We start from the raw sequence: 15,134 nt of genomic DNA, 5'->3' as shown, positions 1-15,134 counted from the left end.
TCTAGCTCATTTACAGATGATCCGGTTTATTTATCCCTCCCTTCGACGCAAGCTTCTTAAGGGGAGGGCCCTCTTAGTAACCCCAGGGCTCAACTCATTCATGACCATTGAGCTTTGAATATAGGTTGTATAAATAAAATACCAGTGTCAGGATGCAGAGTGGTGCAGCCGATAATCCTACCGCTCTAGAGGCTGAGTCAGGAGGTTGGCCTGGGCTGTGCGTGTATGTGGGGCATCCTGTAATCCCAGAAGGATCACCCTTAGCTGCACGGTGAGTTTGAGGCCACGCAAGACTAAAACAAGAGAAACTAGTAAAGAGGGTTTCTTTCACAAGGCCGTGAAAATCAAAAGAGAAAACAGGAAGTATTAGGCGCTTGTCTGGTAGAGAGCGCCATGAGCAAGGTTTTATTCACTACCAAGTGGAATTATGGTGCCATTTTACAGATTAGCAAAAGGGCACAAGGTTAAATAATTTGTATATAGCTAGGACACATTGTTTGTTGTTTTATGCTTACTGTTCCCTTCAAGCTCTCTGTGGGTAAACCCTTAGAGAGACCTTAGTGCCAGCGTCTGGAGGCACTTGAGGGCAGCCCAGGGCAAAAAGGGTTAGCGGGTGCGCGCGCGTTATCCGCGGGGATCCGCGGGTACGCGCCCAGCTCACAGGGACGCAGGCTTGGCGGCGGGCTCTTCCTCGCCTCCCCATTGGCGCACACGCCCCTTCCTGTCACGGCCGGCCAGGCCCCGCCCCCTGGGCGCTGCCGGAGTGGACCGTTCCAGGCCATGCTAATGAGAGGCTGGTCGCCGCCGCCCATTGGCCGGCCCCAGTGTTGGTGAAGTCAGCCCGGAGTAGCAGAAAAACAGAGCGGGGCTGACTGCAGCGTGGAGCGCGAGCCGGGCAGGACGCGCGTAAGCCCTTGCCGGGGACCCGCGAGGTAAGCGGGCGGCGGCTGCGCTCTCCGGCGGCAGCTCCCGGGCGGGTACAGCGGGCCCCCGGAGCGGCGCCTTTGTTCCGCGCGCGGAGGAGGTGCTTTTAAAGGGCCAGCTGTTGGAGGGACCTGGGGGCCCCCCTTCTCCCAGAGCATCCCCGGGTGGCCGCGGGGGACCTTCGCTGAGCCGTGTCTCCAGGCTGCTCCGTGTCCCCTCTCCCTATCCCTTCAAAAAGTTGCTAGGACGCGGGGAGCTTGGGGCATTGTAGGTTTCTTTATGCCTTTTCGTTTTTGGTAGGTGAAGGTAAGTGCGATCATGGCCTCTGCCAGGAGGGAATGTCCGCCCGCCTCGGGCTGGCTGCAGTGTGGGTGGATGGAGACGGGAGAGCCCGGCTGGGTTTGCACTGGAAAGTGAAACTACTGAGGGTCTTTTCTGCTGCGGCCAAAGGGAGAAGGAGGGAACAAGTGTCAGGATGGAGGCATCCCAGGTGTGTTCATTCATCAGCACACCCCTCCACTCCATCCCCAAAGCCGAGGGCGGCGGGAGGGAGCAAGGACTACGTTGCTGGCCCAGACCAGCCCGCATCCCTGAGTGTTGGTGGGTGTGTGTCCGGAATACCGTGTTTCCGCTCACCGCCCAGGCCCCTTCATGCTTCCCTGGATGACTGGATGACAGCATCTTGCAGGGCAGCCCGTCACCAAAGGGACCTAAAGCTATTCCTTTCTCTTATTTCCCAGGCAGTCCTTCCTGATTTTTCTTGAAAAGCGGTAGTGACATTGGAGATAGGAAGGAAAAGAGGCTTAAAGTCATTATGCCTCTCTGAAGGGCTATTTGCTGTCGAATTCTGTGTCTTGGAACCTCCGCTTGTCTACTACGGCTTTGAAATTCATCAGTGCATGCTCTTTCAGGGCAGACGGAATTTATTATGCCCTGCTACATGGAAGCAGAAGGGATCCCTCCGAGCCGGCTCATTTCATCCTGTCCGAGGGTTTTCCCAGCATGTTCTGGATGAGCCTTTGGATTTTTGTTTGAATCGCTGAGCTCTGGGATGCCCCTGTTGTCACACGGCCGACCTACTGAAATTGCTAAAATTGATTTCACTGTCGGTAGGCGGGAGGTTCATCTAGAGACACCGGAGAACCTGCCTGGAACGTTAGGCCGCTGACTGTATCTCCCCACACACCCTCCAGCCCCCAACACTGGTGCTTCCTTTTTCTTCCTTAGCGAAGGCCAGGGATGGCTTGTCTAACCATATGCATTTTTTACTTTTATTTTTTAATGCCTCTGTTTAGATTTAAGTGTGTGTTTTGGCTGGGAAGATATCAAGGTGGTGATTGAAGGGTGCATTAAAAGTGGGGTGGACAGCAGATGGGGACAACAGTGTCAATGACAGAAAACACACATTGGGAGATTTTATAGCTTCAGCCTTCATCGAGTGAGTGAGAGATGTCTACAGGGTGAGGTGTGTTGGCTGTGAGGGGGAGGGGTAGAGGAGGAAGATACTGCCAACAGTTTTTTGCCCCACCCTCCTGCTGCTGCCTTAAATAACTCCATGCTATCCCAGCCCTGAGTCTCCCTGAGCCTGAGGGAAGAAGGTGGTCTGTTGGCCCACCTCTGCCTAGGGTACCTTTTATGAAGGTTAGGAAGGGTTAGTTCTTGGTGGTGGTGGTGGTGGTGGTGGTGGTGGTGGTGGTGGTGGTGTGTGTGTGTGTGTGTGTGTGTGTGTGTGTGTGTGTGAAAGATGGTCTATCCCTCTGCTTGAGGACCTGTGATAACTGTCCAGTGACTTACCTGCAGGCGGTTAGCACCTGAATGAAGGGCTGTTTATCCTTTGTAGAACAGTCCCCTTTGTGGCTCTGTTTCCCTCTTACCTGCTTTTCTTTCTTTTCTTTTTTTCTTTTTTGCTAATGCAGTTGGATTTCTGTAAACTTTTTGAAGATTGGGAATGTTGGGATGGGGTTGGAATTATGGCAAAGAAAGAAAAAAAAAGTGCTCCTTCCTGGCAGAACAAAGACTGGTTCAGCAGTTCTTTTTCTTCTCCAAATAGAGTTGGATGCAGATAGTGGGGTGTGGAAAGATAGGGTCGAGGGAAGAGAGCTTCGCCTGTGGCACTGATAGTAGCCTCGTCATCCCAACTCCACTGTGGCTGGACCCTTCTCTGGATGTGGATGTGGAAGGCACTCACTGGCAATTTAGGATTTAATTGGTCTTCAAGGAGGAATAGATGACCCCCCCCCAAAAAAAAGGTGAAAGCTTGTGCCAGAAGCAGGAGAGTAGCCTGGCTTTGGTTCTGGTCAGCATCCTCTGGTCCTTGAGCTTGTGGTTTATGCTGTGTTCTTGTTGGTAAAATGGCAGGGTTTAGAACAGTGACTTTCTAGGGTTCCCCAAAGCATCATTTCATTTAAATTCACAAGTACGTTTTCTGATGACGATTTTAGACTCTGTCCTGTTTGCAGGTCAGATGTTAAATTCTGAGCGTTTAAGCCGTAGTACCGAGAAAGCACTTGAGAACCCCGGGCTTCTGGATGGATTCAGACTACCTTTTCCTTGATTGGTGCGATTCATGTGGTTTTAGAGTATGTAAATAATTCAGGGCTAGAATGATCCAGAGTGAGAGACGTGGACCTCAGAGCGAGTTGGCGTGTGGGGGAGGTGAGGACGGGATGACAGATTGCGGAGGAAAGGGCGTTTCTATAATTCATTCTCTCCCAGTCCATGTTTTATTTATGATCGCACAGGTGAAGGTTTAAATATTGGGAACATGGGGAGGGGACCTCTATGATCCAAAGCAGCCTTCACCGAGGAGTGCGTGCGCTGGAGATATGGTCATTTGTCTGAGGTCACAGCCAACAAGGTGCAGGGAGGGTAAGAATCTGGGTCTTGTGCTCCAGAGTAAAGCCCTCTCTTTTATGAGAGGATCCTAAGATGGGAAGGAGAAAGGTGAGTAGGAAACAGGAGATGAAGGGGGAAGCTGGAGACTCCATAGCTTCAGCCTTTGGAGCCAGGAGTGGAACGGTCCTGTGTCCTTGGAATGAAGAGTCAAGTAAGGACCAGAGCCCCTTAGCCGAGTGTGTGTGAGTGTGTTTGTGTGCACACTTGTGTGCGTGTACGCGTGTGCTCACATGAGTGCATGCGCATGGGAGTGTGGGTGGGTGATGTGGAATCGGGGGAGGTGTTAAGTGCACTGATCCTGCCATAGATTTTCTCTGCTGACTCTGATTGTGGAATGAGGTTGAAGCTGCTTGTTCTGGGCCAAGCAAGACCTTTAACCGGAGCAGGGAGAACTTGAACGCTCGGGGCGTTAGGTGTGCTGGTGGTGATGCTGAGGAGAGCTGAAGTTGGACCCTGTTCTGCTGCAATTCCAGTTTCTTTTTGATGTGTGTGTATTTTTTTTTTTTTAAATTTCCGATGCAAAAACTGAAGTTTTCCATGGAACGAATCTCTCTTTAATGGAGGCAGAATTTCCTCATCTAACTTTCATCATACATTTTATGAGAGAGCATTTCGTGGTTCGCCTTTTCAGAGACCTGGAGACTGTGTCCCTGAATGGCGGCTCATCACTGGGAGGTGGGGAGGCACTAGCTTGTGACCTGCGTGGTGCTAAGCCTCACGTCTCGGTGAGCAATTAAAGGGCTGGGAGCAGTGGGTAACCAGAGCATTAGCCAGTCCAAGGCAAGGATGAAAGATGATAATACTTTGAAGTCTGTGGCCCAAGCCAACAGCCATGAGGAACATGCCTTCCTCCAGCCAGCTCACAGGTATCTTCTTCAGGCCTCATGCTTCAGTCACCTTGTGAGGCCCTGTATCTTGTTGCTTTCGAGGCTTTTCACCTGCATATCTTTCCTGTAGCCATTTGCTTTCTCTCTCCCCCTCTTGTGTTCGTCTCCCTGCTCTCTTCCCTCATCCTGTGAGTAATATATCTTGGTAGTGTGTTTTAGTGTATTATTGTCTCATTAAAATTTCATGTTCTCTGTTCTTAATTTAAAAGCAGTTTTAGTCTTTGAATATATATGTATTTTACACACAAAACAAAAGGCAAACCCAATTAAAATGCTTTTTATTTCTGTGTGGCCTTCCATTGATTTTTTTTTTCCCCCTTCCCCCTTCTTGTTTGAGGTCAGTTGTGACTCTCTAGAAATTTTCCTAAGGTCTCTGTCATGTGGTTATTGTTTTAAAAACAAAACCAGCTATAACAGCAGAAAGTGTCTCCACCCTTACATTGTGAACCACCAGGGACACCCTGTCCCAAGAAATGTATCTTGTTTCTTCCTTCAGTGCAAGAAGTATTATTAATGTGTTTCATAAGAAGCCTGAAACTATACAGGGGCTGATGAAGGATGTGGGTCTCTTGTCAGTGAGTCTCGTAATGCCTAGCGGTAGGAAGCTGGCAGACTGCTCCCAAGACAGTCCATTCAGGGAGAATTCAGTGCACTAGCTGTGGTTCCAACCCAGCTACCTGTGCAGGACATACAACCCTTTAGAAAAGAGATAACTTTTCCCATGAATGCTGGGTTGATCTCAGGGTATCCTGTGCCCATTTTAGGCAGAGCTGTACATCAGCAGGTTGCTGGCATGAAATTCTAGATGCCGTGATGGAAGTGTATTGAAGTCTTTAATGTCCTTCTGTTTCTGATTTATTACAGATAAGATAAAGTATTTTAAAAAAGATAGTCTTTTAAGCATTTTGTTTATTTTAGTGTGTCACTGTGTTCTGTGGACATGTATGTGCATATCTCCTCAGATGCCTTTGAAGGTCGGGAGAGGGTGACAGATCTCTGGGAGTTATAGGCAGTTGTGAGTCATCTAGCATGGGTGCTGGGAACTGAACTCTGGTCCTCTGCAAAAGTGGGAAGCACTCTTAACTGCCCAGCTTTCTCTCCAGCCCCATCATTGAGTCTTCATATGTCCTGGTCAGTGAGGTCAGTGTCTAAAGGGACCTTAAAAGCAAGAAGGTACCTTGAAGTCTTCAGTTCTTATACTAAGAGTCTACCTGAATTTTGTGTTTGACTTCATAATATCTATGCTAGTTTAGTGTAAACTATTTAAGTTGCTTTGCTGTTGAATACAGTTGATGGTCAGGAAATGCTTTGTTTATCCTGGCCTCTCTCTAAGTATTTACAGTAGTCTCCGACCCGGCTGGAGAAGCCAGGAGTAGGGAGGACCTCAGACCTGTTGGTGTTGAGAACTACCCTCCAGCCTCACTTGCTGGCTCTCTCAGGTCCTCAAGGGCAGACTCTTCTCACAGTAAGGTTTGTTCCCTCACTAGTGGCCTTTGCCTCTTTCTGTGGTGCCTCCTTTCAGATGCCCTCACATTTGAGATGTGTTTCTTCCTCTGCTCACCTGTTTCTGTTGTTCTTGCTGGTTTCCTTGTCTTCTTACACACACACACACACACACACACACACACACCCCTCTCTCTCTGTCTCACTCTCTCATCTCTCTGTCTCCATCTCTCACACACACTCTCTCATCTCTGTCTGTCTGTCTGTCACACGCATGCACAGGCATGGAGGGAGGTGGGGGGGTAGAGAACTACCAGAACAATGAGAAGACCTCTAAAGAAGGCAGTATCCTCCTGGTAACCTATTCCCTTGAGTCAGTCACTGAGGAGTTTGTGTTGCTGCAGGAACCAGCTCATAAACGCAGAGATGTTTAGCAGCCCAGGCCTGCTTATGTTAGCTCCGTTTAGGAATCTGAGAAGGGTCTCACAGGGCTGAAGCCACGGGGTTTTACAGGCCTGTGCTTATTGTGAGAAGAGCTTGATGGCTCACGGATGCCATCTTTCCGAAACTGCTTACATCTCCACTCAAAGCTGCCTTCCTTCCTGCCTTCAAAGCCATTGTCTTAGGATTTCTACTGCTGCAGGGAAACACCATCACCAAAAAAGCAAGTTGGGGAGGAAAGGGCTATTTGCTTTAAACTTCCATATTTAACTCTGTCATTGGAGAAAGTCAGGGCAGGCACCTCGAGGCAAGAGCTGATGCAGACAGAGACCAAGGAAGGATGCTGTGTACTGGTTTGTTCCTCATGCCTTGCCCAGGGTGCTGTGTTATAGAACTCAGGACCGCCAGCCTAGGGGAGGCATCACCCTCAATGGGCAGGGCCCTTCCACTTCAATCACTAATTAAGAAAATGGCCTACAGGCTTGGCACAGATTGGTTTTATGAAGGGATTTTTCTTAATCGAGGCTCCCTCCTCTCCGAATCCCTTAGCCTGTGTCAAGTTGTCATAAAACTAGCCAGCACAGCCAGTGCCAGTGACAGCTGATTGAGCCATTCTGCTGATGGCTCTGATCATCAGTGTGTCATCACTATCTGATTCCCTCCTGGAAAGAGCTTGGTAATCACAGTGGGCCGCCTGGATAATCTAGGACACTCTCCCATCTTAAACATCCGCTGTTAGCAACTTTCAAAATAGAGATTTCTTTTTCCTATCTCTCTCCTGTTTATTCTCCCTCTCCCTTCCCCCACGTGTGTGTGTGTGTGTGTGTGTGTGTGTGTGTGTGTGTGTGTGTGTGTGTGTACATACATGTGTGATGTGTGTATAGGTGCCTGCAGAAGCCAGAAGAGCACCTTTGGTTCCCTTGGAGCTCGAGTCATAGGCTGTGCTAAGCTGCCTGATATGGATGCTGGGGACTGAACTTTGAAAGGGTTGTTTTGAAAGAGCAGCCAGAACACAGAAGTGCAGAGCCATCCCTCCGGCCCCTTGACTAGCCATCTTCATTCCATTTGAAACCTCAGATCCCCTTTGCCATTTAATATGTTCCTGCTCTCGGAGCTTAGGATCTAGACACTTTTGAGGGGGTCATTATTTTTTCCATGACAGTGACTTTACACCCTTTATTATTCCTCCTGATATTACTGTCATATTTACGAATTTCTCCAACTCCAGCCTTCCCTTTCCACCCTCTCAATATGGCAAAACATCACAGTTTTTGGTTACATTGATACTTAATATCAACATTGTTTTGGCAGAACAAATAGTGTTCGTGGCTGGGCCTTACACTATATTTCAATGGTACCTTTTAATGTAATTCACTAGCTTAATGACCTTACTTCAAGTTAGGTTTGGTTTTTTCTTTTTTTAGTTCCCAAAGGCTTACACCGAGTTTTAAAACACCGGTGTGTCCTAACGTGCTTGTTTTTATTTTGTCACACGCCCCCAACCCCCCACCAGCATTCTTTCCAGGGTGTCCACCCTTCTCCACTGTTCTTCATTGTTGACCTGTAGGCCTGTGGTATGACTCCTGCTTGGAAGCGATCCGTGGGTTGCTACCTCTGTTTCCATCTTTTCTTCCAGAAGTTTCTGAGAGAGGGTCTGTGGGAGCCGATCATTTCAAACTTGCATATACTACATGGTCTTATTCTTTGTTAGCGCTTGGTTGGTGGCTTGGCTTATCTAGAACTTTTGGGTGAAAGGCATTTTCCATTATAGTTTTACTATATTATTATTATTATTATTATTATTATTATTATTATTATTATTATTAGACACGGTTTCTATAGCCTAGGCTGGCCTGGAACTTACTATATTGACCTGGACTCACAGGGATGTGCCTGCTTCTGCTCCTCCCCACCCCGACTCCGGTGGTGGGATTAAAGGTGTGTGACACCAAGTCCCTAACTACATTACAAAGGCCTTGCTACACTTTCCTGTAATTGGCAATATTGAGGCTGAGAGTCAGTATACCATTCTTGCTTTTGATTATTTATATTTTCTATGTTTAAACTTCTTTGTTTTAAACATGATTGGTGTGGGCCAGGTACAAGACTACATGCTTGTAGTCTGAGCACTTGAGAGCGGAGGCCTGGGGGTCAGGAGGGCAAGGCCCTCTTCAGATATATAATGAGGTCCGGGCACTGCGGAACTAGAGAAACCCAGGCTTCTCTACATACAAGAAGACAATGGACTGGATCTGTGTGCTCTTTTGGTGAAGGCTTACATCCTTTATCTAAGGATTTCCTACGTGTGAATATTCACTTTTTTCCTCAATTTTCCTGGATTTTGTTCTTCAAAAGTCCTATTACTTAGACTTCCTGGACTGAGTTCATAATTCAAAAAGTTGTAAGTTCTCATTTTTTTTTCATTACTTTTATAGTTTTGAGGGGTCTCTTTTCCCTCAACCCTTTTCAACTTTTAATGTCTATGATGTACGTGTACATGTTTTACTTCCTAAGAATGCCTAGTGCCTGCAACTTCTCCCTCTCCACCTCCCTCTCTTTTTCTCCCTCCCTTTGTCCCCCACCCTCTTCCCTCCATATCCCACGCTGGGCTTGAACTCCAGATCCTCCAGCCTGTCTGCTTGCTGGCATTACAGATGTTCCTCACAACGCCTGGCTTCTTTATTTTTATTTCTGATGACTTTCGGAAAATTTCTGCTGATCTTTGTGTTGTCTTTGTTTCTCCTAAGTCCCCCTTTCTTTTGCCGATTTTGGTTGCAGTGTTTCCCGTTGGAACCATCTTCCCATGTTTGCTGATCTGTGCTTTGTTCATTTATATTAAGGGTGGACACTTAAATGTCCATTGGGCATCTGTAGACTGTGGGAAGGACCTGCTACTTTCCTTGTAGGATCATCCGTCAGAGAATCTTTTTATTTATTTCCCCAAAGAGAAAAACCTAGGTATCAGTAGATATTTCTGGGGCTTTCCTACAGAACGATTCCTAAAGAGGATTTAGCCAGCTCTGTCTCTCTGTCTCTCTGTCTCTGTCTCTGTCTCTGTCTCTGTCTCTCTCTCTCTCTCTCTCTCTGTGTGTGTGTGTGTGTGTGTGTGTGTGTGTGTGTGTGTGTGTGTCTGGTGGGAGGAGGAGTGGGCTATTGTCATTTGCTTTAAGGCTTTCTTTCATCCAGTCCCACTGTCTTCTAAGAGCTTCCTCCCTTTCCTGAGCCCGAGTCTTCTGCTGACAGTACCAGGTGGATAGCTTCAGGAAAGGAGCTTCAAGAAATGTCTGGTTGTTCCTTGTCTGATTGATCATTCAGAAAGTAAGCTCTCCTCTTTAGCCCCACCCTGGCTCTCCCCTCTCAATCACTGATGCCTGTAGTTCTGAGCATTCTCCGGGTTCTGTGCTGGCCTTGGCCACTTAGTGTTCCTTGCTCAGCTGGCACTTAGATGAGCAGACAAAGCAGGGTGGCAGTTCAGCTGCTGCACAGTGATCGACAGTGACTTCCTGGGGTCTGCTGGCATGTCCTGGGTGCTGTCGTTTTCATTCCATTAAGAAACAGGCTTCTCTTTTGTTCTTTTCTTGGCATTCGAGGAGAAGCTAGAGGTAAAGAATGTTCAGCTTTCTGATTTTATCAGAGGTTTATTTCACCTCTTTAGGCAAGCCCTCGAGTTTGCCTGACGTCGAGTGTGTGCTCAAAAGATCCTCACCTGCACAAGCCTTTGTGGTGTTGTGAATTGAACCCGGGGCTTTGGGCCTGCTAGCAAGTCCTCCACCCCTCTGGTGTAACCCTAGGCCTGAGGTGGCTGCCAAACCCTTGAATACATGTCTCTACGGTCATTCGACTCCCAGACAGACCTGAAGATGCAATTTTACAGAGATCATGGCTTATTTTGAAGTAGACATAACCACAGGCAGCAGATTCCACCTTTTCCCAAGCTAAGTAGAAAGAAACATCATCACGGACTGCTGGGATCATGAATGGTGAGGTTCAGATCATGAATGGTGGGGCTGTGTTTTGCCCCATAAGTAACCATGTGGGCTATCTTGAGCAGTGTTAACCTATCTGGGTCTCAGTTGACTCAACCCACTTGGACAGGGGTTGGCTCAGTTCTGTGTTCTGAGGAGCTGCTGTGTGCAAAGCATGGTAGTTTTACGTCAGCTTGATAGATGCTAAAGTCACCCGAGAGCAGTGAGCCTCAATTAAGAAAATGCCTTTATAAGATCAGGCTGTGGGTGAGAGCCTCTAGGGCATTTTCTTAATTAGTGATTGAAGTGGTGGGGCCATCCCTTGGCTGTCGGTCCTGGGTTCTATCAGAGAGCAGGCTGAGCATAGTCATGAGGAGCAAGCCAGTCAGCAGTATTCTTCCATGGCCTCTGCATCAGCTCCTGCCTCTAGGTTTCTCCTCTGCTTGAGCTCCCGTCCTGACTTCCTTTGTTGGTATAGTGTAAGCTCACGAACCCCCTTCCTCCCCAACTTGCTTTGTGGTCATGGTGTTCGGTAGCACCCATGTAGTCCTAAACTAAGATAGCATGGTATTAGGACTCTTCCAGAGGTTACGCTCAGGCAATCATGTGGTCTTTTGCATGTTCATCTGTTGTGGGGTAACATTGGCTCCGTGTCTTTCTCCAAAGCAATACTCAGTGTCTCCTTCGTACATCTTATCTCTTATCTCTTTCTAGACTGTGGCCGCCATTGTAGGAAGGTCATCTTCCTGTCTGCGGTGGTCCGAGGTGTCTAGACTGTGGCCGCCATTGTAGGAAGGTCATCTTCCTGTCTGCGGTGGTCCGAGGTCTCTGCCACAGTCCTTGGCACATAGTGGTTTACATTCAATGTTTTTTTTTTTTCCCTCCCACTGAGGAAAGCTTGAAAGAACATGATAATGCAAGTCTGTCAGAATCTACAGTTTTCTCAGAGAAACAATTTACATGCAGGGGTCCTGTTGTACGTTTCCTGGCCACTCATGCAGGGGAGAAATTCAGATGTGTTGATATTGAGGTCAGTGGAGATAATGGAAGGTTTAGGAAGGATGGCAGCCCTAGCCCTGAGGATTGCCCCCACCTCCCCACGGCAGCTGGGTTGTGGTCATGAACTTGTTCAATAAGCCTCATATTGTTATAATGTAAGGTGGATTTCATCTTAACCCTGACAATGAATTACATATGGATTGCACATAGATAGGTGTTTAAAAATACTTAGGGGCTTTTTCATAGCTTACTCTGGCATTCTTAAGCCTACGAACTATGTGCCAGGACTGCCAAGTGGAAGTTTCAGGGATTGATTGGCTCCACTGAGGACCTTTCATGGTGTGGGTGGCTCCCTGACAGATTGCACTGGGAGACCTGGAGCACCTTTTCAGGCAGGGCTCTCCTCCCACTGACAGCAGTGCAGGAGAATCAATATCGATAAGGGAGATGAAATACCGTTAAAACATCTGGAAAGGGCTTTGCTTTTGATTTGCTAAGTGAATAGTTTTAAGTACCAGGGGATGTACCGGGCTCCAGGAAAATGGCACCTGTTCTCCTGGCATTATAGGCTAGGGCCCAGTTGTCCAGCGTGGGAGTCACTAGCTGCTTGTGACTCTGTGAATTCATTTAAATGGGCTACCCGTATAAATTCAGTTTCTCACCCACATGGGCCACTGTTGAGTGCACGGTGACCCTGTGCTTGGTGACAGTTCTGGGGATATCGCCAGACCTCTTGCTTCATTTCAGACAGTTCTTTCAGGCAGGCTGGATTGCAGACCTGAGACTCTTGTTGCTACACCAGGTATCTGTGACTAACTTTGCTTTGTGGTGGGCACGGCAGAGGCACGGGGAGTTGTTTGCTTAAGGTTCTGAGGTTGGCTGGACTGAGGTGGGTCTCTTCATGGTGAGTGTCGATCTCTCCCTTGAGTGATGCAGAGGTGGAGAGAGACTAGGAGGCTGGCCTCCCTTTCCACGCCACTTGATTCAGATCCCGCCTCAGCTCTAGAGCAGCTCAGTGCCTCAGTTGTGGAAAAAGTAAGACTTCATGGAGGAGGAAGGGGAGGAGGGAGAGTAGATGATCCAGTCACGCAAATGTTAGGAGCTGGACCCAGCTGTCACAGTAAATGCAGGTCACTGTTATTGTTGAAACGGAGTTGTCACATGTAGCCCAGGGCAGGTTCAAATGTCCGATCCTTTGTCTCTACCTCTCAGGTCTGGGCTTGCTGGTGAGCCATCTTGTTTGGTTTTATATGGTCCTTCTTGTATCCTAGGCAAGTATCCTCCCAGTCGAGAGCCATCCTCCATCCACTGTAACCACTGTTACAAAGAGTCAAACAAGGGCAGGAGTTAGAGAGGCCATGAAGCATCTTCAAATAGAAGACTGGAGACTGGAAAAAGAATATTGGCAGGTGAAGCTGTGTTTCTAGACCCACCGGTCACCCAGAGCAGGGCTGAAGTGATGATTTCAAAGCCAGGGGCTGCTTTGGTCGTGTGAAAGTGCCAGCATGTTCCCAGTTGTTTGTCTCCTCAGACTGATCACTCAAACCTTGGATCTTTTTCTGTCTCCTTCCTGTTTTGCCTCATCTTGTCACCATAGAGTCCTCCTCCCATCTCTTGTCCTCTGGGAGAAGTGGGGTCACATCACATGCTAGAACCAAAGGAGTTCAGATGACAGAAGTTGGGTCAGTTAGCAGTCGGGGCTTGATCTGCTCTTCAGGGTTTCAGGTCTTGGTGATGTCATTCCCACCATTGGCATCTTGCCAGCAGGCCTATCTAACATACTGCTCTGGGGATGCTGGTCTCAGGGTTGGCAGGAAGAGCCCTGCTTTTATATGGAACTTTAACTTAGGATGTGTCCTACAGCTGGTGGGCAGTGCACAACAAACCCCAGGACTGGATTGCAGTTTTGGGGCAGTTTGGGTTACATAGATATCACATACATGCACACGCACACAATCAGCAGCTAGCATGGTTAAAGATGTAGATCCATTGCCTAGCATGTGCAGGGGTCGGGCTTCTAACCTCAGTGAGAGAAAGGGGCCTGGTTGCCCCTGACAGGCAGTCAATAATGCGTTTCTGGTATTGCGGTAGGATGGGTATATTTGCTCTGACAAGGTAGGAGTGGGACACTCAGGCAAGAAGGGCACTTTGGACCTCCACGAGGGATGTGGTATCATGTCTCACCCAAGTTGGGAGCATAGGGCAAACAGTAAGTCTAGTGGTATGTCTGAGGCACGTGTCTATAAATGGCTGACCCAGGACTGACCTGTGAGGTGACTGACTTCCCAACAACCTGAATTCTCAAGGTCGAGCAGGAGTACAGGTTGCCTGAGTGCTGATGTTCAGGAGCATTGGGTACTCAAAGCTTAACCTGTAATCTGTCAGCCATTTGCATCTGGGTGGTGTTGTGGCTTTTGTGCGGTGGCTACAATAGGAATAGGTGTCTAGCAGGTTCTGGACTTGCCTCTCTGCTCACAAGTCCGCATGAATGGTCATTACTCATTTATAGAGTACCTCGTGCATTGACTATTGACAGTAGCCTGTAGGCTGACCTTTGAGCTTGGTTTCCCAGTAGGAAAGGGCATGCACCGTAGAATCCAAAGTGCCTCCCATTGCTTAGAGTCTGTGTGGTACTCGGTAGCTGTACACATAAGCAGTTTCCTTCTCTGATGTACAAATTTACAAAATCATTTGCAGGTTTCTCTTCTCTACGTGCATTGCCTTTGGTCAGGGCAATGCCAGAGTAGTGTTGGGTGACGGTCTTCTGTGAGCAGAAGCTATATTGGTCAAGGCTCACTGTTTATTTTAGCAAGTAGAGTGGGGAATGGGGGCATTTTCCTGGCGTATTGTTATTAGGGAATCTTCCCAAGGCCAATGTGGCTCAGACACTGGGTTCTCCTGCTCTTGGCCTTGCTCCCTAGACAGAGAGCATGGCACACTGTGACAGGGGACTGGCAGGATCTTGAGGATAGGGGATGAGGTAGGTAGGGCTGGAACTGGAGCTGGGAGATCTAAATCACTGCTCCAGTGGCCTGGTCAGTAGAGATCTGGGCAGAGAAGCTAAGGCCAGAGCATAGGGCTGTTTTTAAGCTGAACAAAGAGAACAGAGGCTCAGGAGAAAGCAAAATCCCAACAGGGATTGAAATTACAGTAGCCAGAGGAAGCTGGGAGAGCCTCAGGCTTCCGCAGAGTTTGGTGGTGACTGTTGGAAATCAGATTACCAGGCCTACAAACCCTGACCAAGGTATTGTAGGCCTTCTCAGACCATTTTATGTTTCCTTTGTGGTACATGGTGCGTCTGTGAGCCAGCACTAGCAGGTGTGAGGGGGCAAGGCCTCTTGGGAACTGGGAAATATTAGTCATCCCTGCGCACTGATAGAAGATAGGCGCTTTGTCAAGACAGCTGTTGTGGGAGGCCCCACGGCTGCCAACCAGCCTGCATGACAGTCCACGTTCTTGGTGCTGTCTTTAATTATTAAAGTTCTGGGCTATTTAAATGCTCACCTGAAGGGTCATCGTGAATAATTTTCCCTTCCTCAGCTCCAGCAGAGAAGGAGTTTGTGGCCTGTGGTTCTGCATT

The 15,134-nt window shown here is 48.3% G+C and overlaps 1 protein-coding gene across 49 annotated transcripts in view; it reads left to right on the top strand.

The window, feature by feature from the left end:
• The first annotated feature begins 859 nt into the window (after positions 1-859).
• The window catches only part of Sorbs1 (sorbin and SH3 domain containing 1), a 222,725-nt gene continuing 208,450 nt past the window's right edge, over positions 860-15,134 (top strand). For 40 of the 49 annotated variants that reach the window (XM_087590829.1, XM_087590755.1, XM_087590767.1 and 37 more), the window contains 1 exon segment: positions 860-932. The gene's annotated coding sequence lies outside the window, so the exon portion shown is untranslated. 49 annotated transcript variants of the gene reach the window in all.

The sequence above is a fragment of the Rattus norvegicus genome, chromosome 1, assembly GCF_021556685.1.
Source record: "Rattus norvegicus strain SHRSP/BbbUtx chromosome 1, alternate assembly SHRSP_T2T, whole genome shotgun sequence".
Lineage (NCBI taxonomy): Eukaryota > Metazoa > Chordata > Mammalia > Rodentia > Muridae > Rattus > Rattus norvegicus.
This window is presented reverse-complemented; position numbering and strand designations above follow the sequence as displayed.